This window comes from Lineus longissimus, chromosome 18 (assembly GCF_910592395.1).
Source record: "Lineus longissimus chromosome 18, tnLinLong1.2, whole genome shotgun sequence".
Classification (NCBI taxonomy): Eukaryota; Metazoa; Nemertea; class Pilidiophora; order Heteronemertea; family Lineidae; genus Lineus; species Lineus longissimus.
In genome coordinates, this window is record NC_088325.1 from 4,470,587 (window position 1) to 4,484,373 (window position 13,787).

Sequence of the window (13,787 nt, forward strand, 5' to 3'; positions counted from 1 at the left end):
CTCCTTTTGTTTAGTTCATTTTTTTTTGTTCCTCACTCTAACTCTATATACACTATTCACACCTAAGTCCACTGTAGCTCAAGCACACTCAATACCGGTATATGGAGGGGTCCCCTTAAACCATCTATCCAACCCTCTTTTACTGGTATAGCATATACGACAGTGCTACATGAACTTTGTAAAAATAAAATATCAAGGTTTTTTTTCAAGTGTCGCACGAACTCGTCTTTCAACAAAGAAATATATCTAAAATGTGTCTCTCCGACCGGATTCGAAACAGTGACCTAAGGATTCCAAGATTTTACTCACTACAGTCCTCCGCTCTACCAACTGAGCTACAGAGAGATCGATATATGTGCACTTTACTGTAAGTACATATATTGGTTACCAAAATAGGTCAAGGAACTTTTGCTGATACCTGACCACACAGGATATGCACGAGCCAGTCCAGACTGCACTTCAGAACTTTTGTACTGGATATGGTGATGGTATGGTTTACGCATAACTACCAATCAGCTGTCAAAGCCAGAAAATAAGGAGAATCATCGTCATTTGCTGGCTCTATCAGCTGTTTCTCTTCGAAATAAAGGAGAAATTCAATGGACAACGCAACTTCAGTGAAAAAAATTACTTTCGCTTCGGTGTTGCGAAGTACTTCCCAATTTGGGAGACCTGCCAAAAAACAACACATTTAGCTGAAAATGGAACCTAGATTGCCCCGAAATCTATTTGTTGGCAACTTTCCAATTGGGCATGTTGGGAGTATTTCAGCACCGCGAAATCCATTTGCGAAGTAATCGTTCTTCGAAAAGGCACCAGATCGATTGTGTAGTTACGTCAGGTCCAACGAATGAACACTCGGTTGGAAAGAAAAATGCAAATGGATTATTGACATACATTGTAGTAAACGCCTCTTGGTGTCGCGCATGAATTTTTATCAAAACCACTTTATACAGGTCACGTGATGTAAATAAACGCACATGGTCCGCACAATGCCAAATACGGATATGGATTTTCCCCGGAATTTCATGATGCATTTGATAGGTTATGCGGAGTGCATACTCTGTTACTACTGCATGATATACATGATACATCCATACATTCATGCATTGGTCTGTACAGAAAATCCTAATGCGCGCGTCACATGCAATGAGATGTACGTACTTTGTTGGCCTGCTGCCCTGGGTTATAGGTCATGCATGAAATATAAGTTGGTTTTTCGATCGTCTCTGCTCGCTGTAGGCATAATTATTTATAATTATATTATCGCCATGTTATTATTGATTGACGTTCATTCCCAATGAAATATCTGCCATTTAATCCACCTACTTACGAAGTTCAATTTACCAGCAGAATTCGATTTTTCCTATGCGAGAATGAAGCCTGTCTCTCTTCAGAAAAAGGCTCTAAAACAAAAAAAAGCTGAACCTGATTGGGCGATATTGGTATCATATTCCTCTCCTAGAAAGATTTCTCATCCACTGATATCAATGGTTTGACCTCCTGGTGGTGGAAGTATCCGGTTGCGTTTTTTCTGGACCACCCTGTATTGTGACATTGGTGGTCGTGATTGATAGGTAATTTCTTCAGAGAATGTATCAAATCCATCAGGCATTCAAAATTTCTATGATTACCTTGATGTTTAAAAAATACGGGCTAGTGTTTGAATGTTTATGTTTTTCATGTTTTTAATAGAAATATTTTATTCGTGCGCGATATTGCTCATTCCAACATTCACGATTCACGATCAGACATGTCTTTTTTTTGTAATATATATTTTTATTTCCCTAGTACTTTCTTTTTTTTACATTTTAAATTTTATATTATACATTTTTCTTTTTTTCTATATTTACATTTCACGGAAAAAAAAACTTTTTGTGGAGGCCGAGTATGGAAAGGGTAAAGGATTGTTAGTATTCTTTAAAGTCCTTAATTATGCATGGGGAAAGTTTTGAAATATAAAAGTGCACTATTGGTGCATGTGCAGAGGTGCAGGTGCATGGAACATGTTTGTTTGTTGTTTTTTTTTATTGATTGTAAGGGGTTGGGCTCTATTTGTTTAAACGATATTTTTCCATTTTTGGTAATGTTCATTGGGGTTTGTGTAATTCTTTTCTATATTAGCTTTGTATTTGATGATGTTTTGTAGTTTTTTAAAATTTAAGTCCTCTTCCTTTAGTTTTGATGTGTAAATGAATTCTTTTATGATTAATTTTAGCTGTTCAATAAGACATGACCCCTTTATATCTCCCAGCAGAACATTGGTTTTATTGAAGTTGTAAGTTATTTGTTTTTGTTTTAAGAAATCTCCCATTTGAAGCCATATATTTTTTGGTTTTTGACAGTCCCAGAATAAATGTTCTATAGTTTCAGTGTATATTGTGCAAAAGGAGCAGTTTGTTGTATTTGCAAGTTTTGCTTGGTATAGGAATATATTTGTTGGAATAATTCGGTGTAGGATTTTAAATTGTAGGGCTCTTAGTCTGGTATCTTTGGTGCATGTTAATGGTATGGTGTAGAGTTTGTTCCAAGCCTCTTCATCCGTAGTTTCCCCTAATTTTTCCTTCCATTTGTTCTGTGTGCTGATAGCTTTGATGGTTGTCTTCTCTATCATTTTTGAGTAGGTGAACCTGTTTGGTTTTGGGGTATTCTGTATTTTTTTTAGTAGTTGATCTTGTATCGTTCCTAATTTTTTGCCTTTTAGTTTGTCTTTCCAGGTTTTGGGTACTGCTCTTTTTAATCCTATATACTGTAGGAAGTTACTTGTGTCGCCAACTGTGGTTTTTATGTCATTCCATGTTTTGAAGTTTCCCTGATTGTCAATTATGTCATTTATGTGTGTTATTCCTCTTTGATACCATTCTTTGATGAAAAATGAGTTTCTTCCTATTTTTATCTTGCAGTTGTAGAATAATGGTTCATTTCTTGGATCTTCCTCTTCTAATCTATTTTGGAATTTTAACTCATACCAAGCCCGAAACACATCTTTCCAAAAAGGGTTTAGATGTTCGTAGAAAGATGGTTTTTCCTCCTTTGCAAGCCAAATATAATTACCTCCATATTTTTCGGTATAGGTATTGATAAGTATTTTCCAGTCATCGAAGTCTAAGTCATTTAGGATCCGTTTTATCCATGTTATTTTAAGGCTTTTGCAGAAAGTTTCTATGTGTGGGATCTTTAGCCCTCTTTCTTCTAGTTTGTTATACATGACTGTGCGCTTGATTTTGTCCGTGTTACCCCATATGAAATGAAAGCAGGCGTTTTGTAGTTCTTTGAGAATATTTTCTGGGGGGTTTGGAAGAGCAGTAAAAAGATGAACTATTTTTGGTAGTGCTAGAGATTTTATGATGGTAGTTTTCCCAAAGATTGTAAGGTTTCTTGATGTCCATATGTTGAGGGTATTTTTAAAGCTTGCCATTTTCTTCAGATAGTTACCTCTTGTAATATCTTCCTCATCCAAGTTAAAGTCAATGCCTAACAGTGTGAACTTTCCCTTATGTTGCCAAACTAAATTTTCCCTGCTCCTTGATTATAAAAGGTCCCATCATCTCCTAATTTTATAGCAACTGTTTTTGCATTATTTATCTTCAAGCCAGAGCATTTTTCAAAGTTGTCTAGTATTTCCAAGGCCGCAGTCATTGATTTTTCATTATTTTCCAATATCAAACAGGTATCATCTGCGTACAGACTATTCAGGAATTCCGAGCCTCCGATCTCCAGGCCTTTGATATTTGCGTTTCTCTTCAGTGTCATTGTGAGTACTTCCGTGGCGAGTATGAATAGGTATGGCGATAGAGGGTCTCCCAGACGTACTTCCCGCTCTATACTAAAACGTGACGACATGTGCCCGTTGTTCAAAATGCAGCTTTTAACATCCGTGTATAGTATTTTGATCCATTTTCTAAAATTATTGCCAAAATTAAAGTACTTCAACGAGTTATCAATATGTTCCCATTTTACAGAGTCGAAGGCTTTCTCGTAGTCTATCAGTAATAATATGCCCTCCATCTTCCGTCGTCTTAACTCGTATATCAAATCGTATATCAGTCTTGTACATTGTCCTATGGTCCGATTTTTTAAGAATCCTTTTTGATTGTGTGAGATCAGGTATTGGAGTGGTTTTTTCATTCTTCCTGCAAGAGTACCTGATAGAATTTTGTAGTCAATATTGAGCAAGCTTATCGGAAGCCAATTCTTGACAAACTCTTTGGCTTTGCCCGGCTTGGGAAGACATGTTATGATTCCTAACCTTTGGAAATCTGAGAGTTTACCAACGCGGAACGCATAGTTTATTGATTTACTTAGGAGGGTTCTTAAGTCTTTCCAGAAAAATTTATAAAACTCCACAGTTAATCCGTCTGCTCCTGGAGAAGTATTGTTTTTCATTGCCTTGAGTGTGTTGTATAGTTCTGCGGCATCTAAGTCACTCTCCATATGTTGTTTGTCCATTTCCTTTAGTTGTTGAACTTCATTTTTGTCTGGTGGGAAGAACATATTCTCGATCATTGGATCTTTGTGTTGTTTCTTCTCAGAGTACAACTTTTGGTAGAAGTGTACTTGTTCTTTCATTATATCCTCTATGTCTGTCACCTCTTGTCCATCCTCCTTGATTAATCTTTTCACGGTTTTTTCTGTGTAATGTTTATTCTCCAGATTTAGGAAAAATTTACTTCCCCTCTCTCCTTCGCAGTGCCATTTTGCTTTCGCCCGTATCATTATGCCCTCGATCTTTTTCTCCCGAAGGGTTTCTAGTTCTGTTTGTGCCTCGTGATATTTGGCAAGGTTTTGTTCATTCGGCTCATCCGAATATGATTTATAGAGTTGATCAATTCTTCTTTCCAGGTCTTTTTCGTCTGCATTCATTCTTTTCTTTAGATGAGTGGGATAAGCTATTGTTTTGCCTCGTATCTTCATTTTCAATATTTCAATATTTCAAAGAGAAGTTGGTCGTTGATATTAAAATTTCTTTCCTCTGTTGGCTTTTCATGATCCCTCCTTTCACTGTACTCATTGATGGTTTCTTTCATACATTGCTTGATTTCTTTGACGTACGTTTGATCTCTCAGAAGTGAGTTGTGAAACTTCCAGATGCCTGGTCCTTTTTTTTGTTCATTGAATTTGATGCACATTTCTACTGCTGCGTGATCGCTTTTATATCCTGGTTTTATTTTGATTTCATTGACATTGTCTAAAATATCTCCTGACACTAGGAAATAGTCAAGTCTACTCTGTTTCTTTCCACTGTGCCATGTAAACGTTCGAGTTGTCGGGTGTTTTATTCTCCAAGGATCTTGCAAATCCATGTCATCTTTTATTTGCAATTGTTTTTCGTGAGCTTTTGGGTTGTTCATTTTTTGAATATTTGAGGTGTCTAGTCCATAACTTTGTACAACATTGTAGTCTCCTCCCCAGATGATTGGTAGATTTTGGTAGTGGCAGATTTTTTGTTTGAGAGTTTCAAAGAAGATAGGATTGTCGTCGTTCGGCCCATATACGTTTACTAGCAATAGGCGGGTATTATGCACCGTCAACTCTAGAATTATGTATCTCCCTTCTTCATCTAGGCATTTATCGTGTAAGGTGTATTCAAATGAATTTTTGAACAGAAGTCCAACTCCTCTACTATTGCTTTTATGATTAGCGAAGAAGGCTGTGTAGCCCCATTCCTCCGTCCATTTCTTGAAGTTTTCATTCGTCGAGTGGCTTTCTTGAATGAAGTTTATATCTTTTGCTTTTTGTTTTAAGTAGTTAAAGGCATCATGTCTTTTGGTTTTGTCCGCTAAGCCCCTAACATTACATGTTCTAAAGCAAAGGCTCATGTTGAGTGCGTGCGTGCAAGTGCTATTACAAAATGTCAATTACAATACAGTAGTGGTTGAAAAATAGGCGGCTTATTCCCTAAGCGTGGTCACCAACCAATTGTGGCAGAAAAGAAATAACTAGCCTGGTCAGCCCATTCATGACCAGTAATGATTAACTGAGACTCAAGTCTAGCCCTCTACTAGTACCAACATGGGTACCTGACAATAGCAAAAAGAAATGACCAAAGTGAAGAATGGCACCCTATCTAAGTTCACAAACATGTACAAAAGCAATGGATTAGGGTGTGTACCAGTGAGCTTTAACAGCACACAAGAAGTTGGCACACATGTACTATTTATGGGGGCCGTCTCAAAAATATACACTCATCTTGTAAAGGGTTTTCCCCGAGTCTAAATATTAGGATTAAATATTAACAATTTTTGGGGATTTACTTGTATCCATATTGAAGTTTCTAGAAAGATCACACGTTGATATTGTCTTAACTTGTAATAGGATAGTCTTATGATACTATATGTGTCACTGTGTAATTTTATCACAATCTTAAAAACACCCACACAAAAGGGAAATTTAGTACAAATCTCTCAAGACACATTACATTATTTGTCCGTTTGTTAAGTATAACAGTTCACTCAGTCACAAACCTTAGTTGTCGCACACAGTAATCCATATGTTCTAGGACTAAATGTCACACAATAGTCCATACGTTATATAGGGGTTAGATGTCACACAAATAATCCATACGTTATATACGAAATATGTTTCGCATATTATCCAAGTTTCTTATATATAAGCGTCCTCCAGAATACAGATCACTTAATGTCACTGAATTCGTAATTCCACATTGAAAAGATTGTAAGTTGCTTATTTCGTGAAGTCACATGTGAATGTGATGTATTTTGTTTTGTGCCTCTAGAGCGACAGGCGGTAGGGGAGCAAAAACAAAAACAATGTCTCACATTAGTCCATGTGTCGCATGTCGTTGTTTACTGCTTGATTATCTGTTTAAAGTCATCAAAAAGGTCTAGGGTGTGAATTTTCCCATTTTTATCTTTTGCCCTGACTTTTCCATTGGTGAACCACACAGCCTCGAACAGCCCCGACTCCTCTGCTTGGCGCACCAAGGAAACGTTATCTCGAGTCATGTCTTCTGCAATCGATATTCCGGACCCCTTCAGCTGCTTCCTATTCGACAAAACAGAGTGCCTGAGCCCCCTGTCTTTGAACCGAATTATGATGGGCTTATACTTTTGCGTCATGGACTTCTTGGATTTCGGCAGTCTGTGGGCAGCAGATACGTCAGCAGGGGAAATCTCGATCTTAAGTTTCCTCCTTATGATGTTACAAACTACCTGCTTTACGTCCTCGTCTTTCTCCTCCTTTACATTGAACATTCGAGCATTGTCCTTTCTTGAGTACTGGGCCTGTCTGTTGAGCTCCTTCTTTGTTTCTTTTGGGCTAATGTATCCTTTACTTTTGTCTAACTCAATTTCTAAAACTTTCACACGTGTGTCCAGTTCATTTATTTTTCCATTCCATTCTTCTATCGCATTTTTCAGATATGCACGTATTTGTTCCTTAAACTCCTTGAAACACGTTTCCATTTTGGAGTCAAAGTCTTTCAATGCTTTACCAGTACAAGAATCCTGAGACTCCTCCTCAAATTCACCAAGCAAATCCATTTTCACAGTCTCTAATTCCTCACCTTGAATTTTTGCAATTTTTTCACCTGTGAGACGGTCCCTCCTGAACTTGATCCACCTGAACTTAGAGGGCGATCTCTTTTCTTGGTGAAAATTGAGTATAACCTTTTAACTGGTGTTTTACTTGTAGCCTGGTCTGATCCTGACATCCTTATGTATCCATTTACCAAGAATGGGCTGCCTAGCTGTTTGCAGAGTCTCTGACTTTCTACATTTTCTGGAGCTCTTGGGTCTGCTTACTACAGGTGGCGGCCATGTTCCCAATCTCCAATCTCAGACATGTCGGTTGAAAGGACGACATGGGTTATCCGACTTGTAATCCGAAGATCGGGTGCTCTGAATTTCAAAGCTTTTCATAGAAGTGTAAAATAAATGTGTCGAACGTATTCACTTTTTGAAACTCGCCCTTGTTTCATTCATATCTCCTTATTTTGGTCTAAGATTGGTCCAAAAACATCACGAGAAGACTTTATCGGTCTGGCTCTTCGATCGTCTGGTATCAATTGTGTACATTGCAGTAAGGTGTATTACTCTAGCATGATGTAATTTAACAGCAGTAGCCACACTGTCCACATTCGTGAAGGCTTTATATTCTATCTATTAGTGAAGGCAGAATGTTTTGTTTAAGATTATATAGTGGATAGAACATCATCATGGTCTGCCTTACTTATCAAACGATTGTAACGAAACAAAGAGGAGAGTTATTTCATCATCAAATCAAATTTTGTTTCCTTTATAAAACGACATGTCAAACTCTGCAAAATAATAAAATAAACCATTTTTATCTGTGGAGGTAATGCACCATCGCACAAATTTGAACCTGAATAATTGACAGGTTTCGCAAGCCTTACGAAAAGCCACAAAGTTCAAAGTACGGGGTGAATGTTCCATGAAGCAAAAACTGTCGCCAAGGTGGGTTTTGATTAAAATTACCAAGCCAATATGCACCTGGCCCAATACCGGAAAGGGGCGATGGCCAACAAAACTTGACTTAGATGAGGTAAAAGCTCTTAAATATACCCAGACTTTCTCTTTGGTGAAGTCGAGGCCTCGAAAAAATAGCCAAATTTTGAGTGAAAACTGCAAATAGGATATCAAAGCCAGCACACCGAAACTTTAATATGTTAAGACGTAATTTCAAAGCCCTTCGCCGATGGTGTTCATTATTCAGGACAAAAACCGGCGATATAATTGTTCCTTCACGTTAATGTAAATGATACTCAACGAAACTTATTAACAGATGAACAAAAGGTGAATTGCTGAAAGCTCCAACAACACAGTTTTATACTGAATAAAATTATCCTTTTTCAGGGCAGCCCAGCTCGACGAATTGGAAGGCCTGTTTGACTCTCGGCGAGCTGGATACGTGCTAAAATACTAAAAAAGGCAGTAGTTTAATACAAAAATGAACTTGCAGTGTTTAGATGTTACCTTTCCTGGCCTTTTGTGGTGAAACGTCGCTTTCTTTACGAATATCTTGATTATAACCCACAGGAGTTTTGTTTTTGTTTCCCGTCTCCATCGCTGGTGTTGCTATGAACTACAACGGATGCTGGGAACGTTCCTGGAAATGACGTCATGACGGAGGGGATGCACTTGCACTACGTCATACGTGGCATGACGTCATTATTACACCAAGAGTTTGACCTGCCGAGTGAACCAGCTTGTTCAAAACACAGTATCAAAGTCACTGACTGGGCGAAACGCTAGTCCTAGTTGATTTCAACTATAATTTCTCAATTGGCTCTGTTAATCTGTTAATTGGTGAAAAGCAAAGGTGAAAATCAGCAAGATTCAGCGAGATTTGGGAAGTATTGGGTGTATGAAATGCCGCACATTTTATATATATTTGGTCCGGTACCGGTGCAACATCTTTGGGTGTCATCGGTGACACGGTTTTCTGTGTTTGTCATCCCCATTGAAATGTCTTGCGATCTCTATAGCTGTATGTTGTACGGAAACACTGGCATATGGGGAACAAACAAAGGTGTTGCACCGGCACACCGCTCGATCAAGCTATCCCCGTTATACCCGAATTTCATGTGTACGGACTACATGTATATAAATGGTAGCCTAAAGCGTTAAAACCGTTGACTACGCACGTCAACTTGGCGACGTTTTAACTGATAATGAGTAAAGACTATAAAATCCGGAACATATTAAATCGAAATAAACCTTCTCTAACAACTAAAGGAATAAATTATTTCTTAACACAAATTATTATTTTCCGTCTGATTCTGCAAGATCGCACAGTAATGGATGTATGGACTGATTCATGTCAAATGTTGTACATTTTGAGTTCGAGAGAACTTTCATATCCGGCCACGTTCCGTTGTAAAAGTAGAAATGTCCTGCGGGAAAAAGTGTCCGGTCCTGTTGAATTACAACGGATTATGGTATTTGGTCTACAAAGAGGCCATGTAATGACTGTCAGAGATTTAGAGCACATACACTTCTTAAAAGCCTTCAAGGGTTTTTAAAGGGTTGACCATCATACATGTAGGCACCGCAATTTTGGCTAGAACTTGATATCCTAAAGCAATTAGAACTCCTTCAAAATGAGGTGAATGCCAATTTGAAGGGTGGGAGTCTGTTCTCTTTAACACAATTTTGCACCCGGCTTGGAGATTTTTCAGGCAAATGCAAAACCCTTTGACCATGCTGCTCTATCAGAAAAACACTCAACGAAACGCGAACATTTCCATACCATTATCCAAGCTATTACTAAGAATACGAAACATGTTGTTTTACAGGTATATCCATGTCCTTCCTTTAACGCTATTGACCAAGTCGAGCGAAGCAGTCCTCGCGACGATCACCAAAATTCCCTTGCGCTATTGATCAAGTCAAAGCAAGATGTCAACGCGACGATCGCCAAAATACAACTCACTCCAGATCCGCCGTGCCCTGGTGCGGCTGCAGCCAGATCATCCAGCTAAGAGCATACCTCGGGGCGCACATGGCATCGTAATACGTTCCCTGGCTCGTGCAGAAAGGTCTGTATGAAGGACACTTACATTCGAAATAATTCTTGTAGGCGGACTTGCACATTTGGTCCCAGGAGCAAAAAGACTAAAAGAAAGATACGGACAATGATTATAGTTTGGAGAATAGCGCAAACCGTGAAGGCCTACCGCTGCCTCACGCACACTGCGTGTTCCGCATTCTATTACAAATCAAATGAATAAAAACACCGCAATAACTTAGTCGAGGAGAAGGAACTACACCCATTATTCGCCTTTTTCATTTCGTGCAAAGGAGAGTACTGGCTGGCACTAACTTCTGGATGCCTTCTTCTGCGCTCTCTTTCGAGCTATGAGTTTATGATGAGTCCCCATCATTCATCTTGAACCTCGATGTGCATGGTACTGATATTGTTCAGCTTCCAGACAACGCGCAGAGGCTAGAGGCAACACTACTGGAAGCGCTGAATGCTATCTTTAGTTCTCGAATAGTTTACTAATGATCTCGAAAACAAGCAAACAAATAGTTATGTTTGTTTTTGATTGCTCGGAAATAGTATCAGATTTGGGACGAATCACAAGATGACTATGGTATGGGCCTTATCCAAATAGGAGACATTCCATTTGCATCGTATCTGTATGGACACGGAGCGGTTGTTTACGTTACTGTTTATTCAGAAAAACTGACTGCATTCAGTTTGGAGGACCATAATCTGTGTAACGAGCATTTATGATATAATCTTTTATGAGACAATCTATTCCATTCAGATTCTCTAAACAGTGGCGTTTTAACGCAAATACCACGTCAGGAATGCCCCATCACATTAATATTCCGCCATCAAATTGAAAAATTGGTCATTTTGCACCTCACTCCTCAATGCGATTAACATGTATTTCCAATTTGAGCGGGGTATCGCGTTAACTGCGTGGCGTGGACAGCGCATAATTAAGTGCTATCTGGTTGATGAATTAAACATATAACTTAGGACCAGTAGTTACTGGATGGAACTCGTTTGACTCATCAGCGTGTGAGAGTGGTTCTGTGGGCTGTTTCAAATCAGTCAGGGTCGGCCGGGACTCTGATCTTTAAAGAGCAGTTTTTTGTGAAAGTTTTCTGTGTGCAGGATACTTGGAATGAGAGACAAGACCACAATTGATTTTTTAAGCCTTTTAGCAGTTAAATTGTCAATGTTTGACCGCGACGCATTAAAGAATGCGTGGTGTTGTGAATCTGAAATTTAGATTATGTTATTCCGGACAGTCGGGCAAGTAAATGGTGAAAAATAAAATGGTGATTGACCACGGAAATTTTTTGATAATCGACAAATTAGACAGACTTTGATATTTCCACTCTTTTCAGCCAACTGGCAGAAAAAACTCAAAACACGCCCCCTATTACCCAATTAGCAAAATTCGAAATTAATTTTTTCATCAAATAATTTCTTTATATCTGTAGACTTGCCACAACAAATATTTTTTCAATACCTCTCCAAATATGTACTTGAGAGTAAAAAACATGCACTCGTCTAATAGATAGGCCTGGACCCTCCAACCTATGAATATTCATTAGTGGTCTTGTCTCAATGAAGGTACATTTCAGGGGTTAACATTTTGAGATTTTTTTCAAACTAATGTAGATGACATCCCACAACTCTCCAACAAAGGAAAGTCATATATGGACATTTTTGGAGAAATGAGAGACATTTCAAAGAGTGGTACAACTGTGCCAAAGCGACGAAAGAGGACAAAATCGACAAAAAGTCATGATTTTGCAGCCAACAGCACCAAATTCAAAGACCTGCCCTAGCCAGAATAAGCAAGCTATTGAGCTGAAAATTTAGGATATGATTTAGGAATATCTTTGCTGCTTAGGGCACAACTTTCAGAATCAAGGCCTAAGTAGTTTCAAAGAAATTACAAAATGAATGGCAACACAACAAGACTTGTAAAAATGAAACCGAACTTAGACCGGGGTTAGGTTGACTCTTATTTGGGTCAAATTAAGTTTTTTTCTCATTATTTTAGCTTGTTTTGACCTTAAATCATCAGCAATACAATATTCTAAATGAATTAGAGTGATTTGAGCACATTCAAATGTTTCACTATATTGACCCAAAATGTAGTGTAAATAGAGACAAGACCACAATTGATTTTTTAAGCCTTTTAGCAGTTAAATTGTCAATGTTTGACCGCGACGCATCAAAGAACGCGTGGTGTTGTGAATCTGAAATTTAGATTATGTTATTCCGGACAGTCGGGCAAGTAAATGGTGAAAAATAAAATGGTGATTGACCACGGAAATTTTTTGATAATCGACAAATTAGACAGACTTTGATATTTCCACTCTTTTCAGCCAACTGGCAGAGAAAACTCAAAACACGCCCCCTATTACCCAATTAGCAAAATTCGAAATTAATTTTTTCATCAAATAATTTCTTTATATCTGTAGACTTGCCACAACAAATATTTTTTCAATACCTCTCCAAATATGTACTTGAGAGTAAAAAACATGCACTCGTCTAATAGATAGGCCTGGACCCTCCAACCTATGAATATTCATTAGTGGTCTTGTCTCATGAGTGCTTAACAATACACCTTTTTTTTTACTAATTTACTCGTTTGCGGGGCGCTTCACTTACCGGGAATCCATACATATATTTGTCTATTCTGTCATCTATCTTGTGGTAGGAGGTTTCAGCCAAGATGGCGCCCATCGTTACCATGGCAACCAACAATCCTACAAATTTCCATATCATTGCGATTTGTTCTCTTCCCTCTGTCTACAAAATAAGACAGGATAAAATATGCTGATTAGAAAAAAAGGCAAAAACCATCCTTTTCCGCGGGCAACGGCTGTCATTGATGAAATCGTACTTTGTGGCTGACAACCAGATTTAGCAGCGATATGCTAATTGACGTCTGAAGCTTTGAAAAATTTGTTAGTTTGCTGAATTAATGACAGTTCAAAGGATCTTTCTGTCATTAGATGAAAAAATCAGATGCCTTAGTTTCCATTTGGTTGAAAAAACGGATTTTGAACATTGCAACTCCGATCCAGTCGCACCATATATTTTTCCTTGACAATATTTTCACTCCAAAGAAAAAAGGGTTTTTTAAACTTCTGAAAAACATCAGTTTCAAGGTTTTTCGGCCAACATAGACATACCAATTCCCCGCCAACAAAAAACGTTTTCGCTAAAAAGAAAAGCAATCCTAAAGGTTTTACAAATTCCGATGAAACCTCACTGGCGCATCTGATGTTGCAATCAGATGTAAAACACAGAACAAGCCCTTTGTTTTT

At 38.2% G+C, this 13,787-nt stretch overlaps 1 non-coding gene across 1 annotated transcript; it reads right to left on the bottom strand.

Annotated features, from left to right (window-relative positions):
* Window positions 1–256: 256 nt before the first annotated feature.
* Window positions 257–345, bottom strand: Trnay-gua (transfer RNA tyrosine (anticodon GUA)). Its single transcript is given in 2 exon segments — window positions 257–292; window positions 309–345. It is a non-coding gene; the product is annotated as a tRNA-Tyr (tRNA).
* Between the last annotated feature and the right edge of the window lie 13,442 nt (window positions 346–13,787).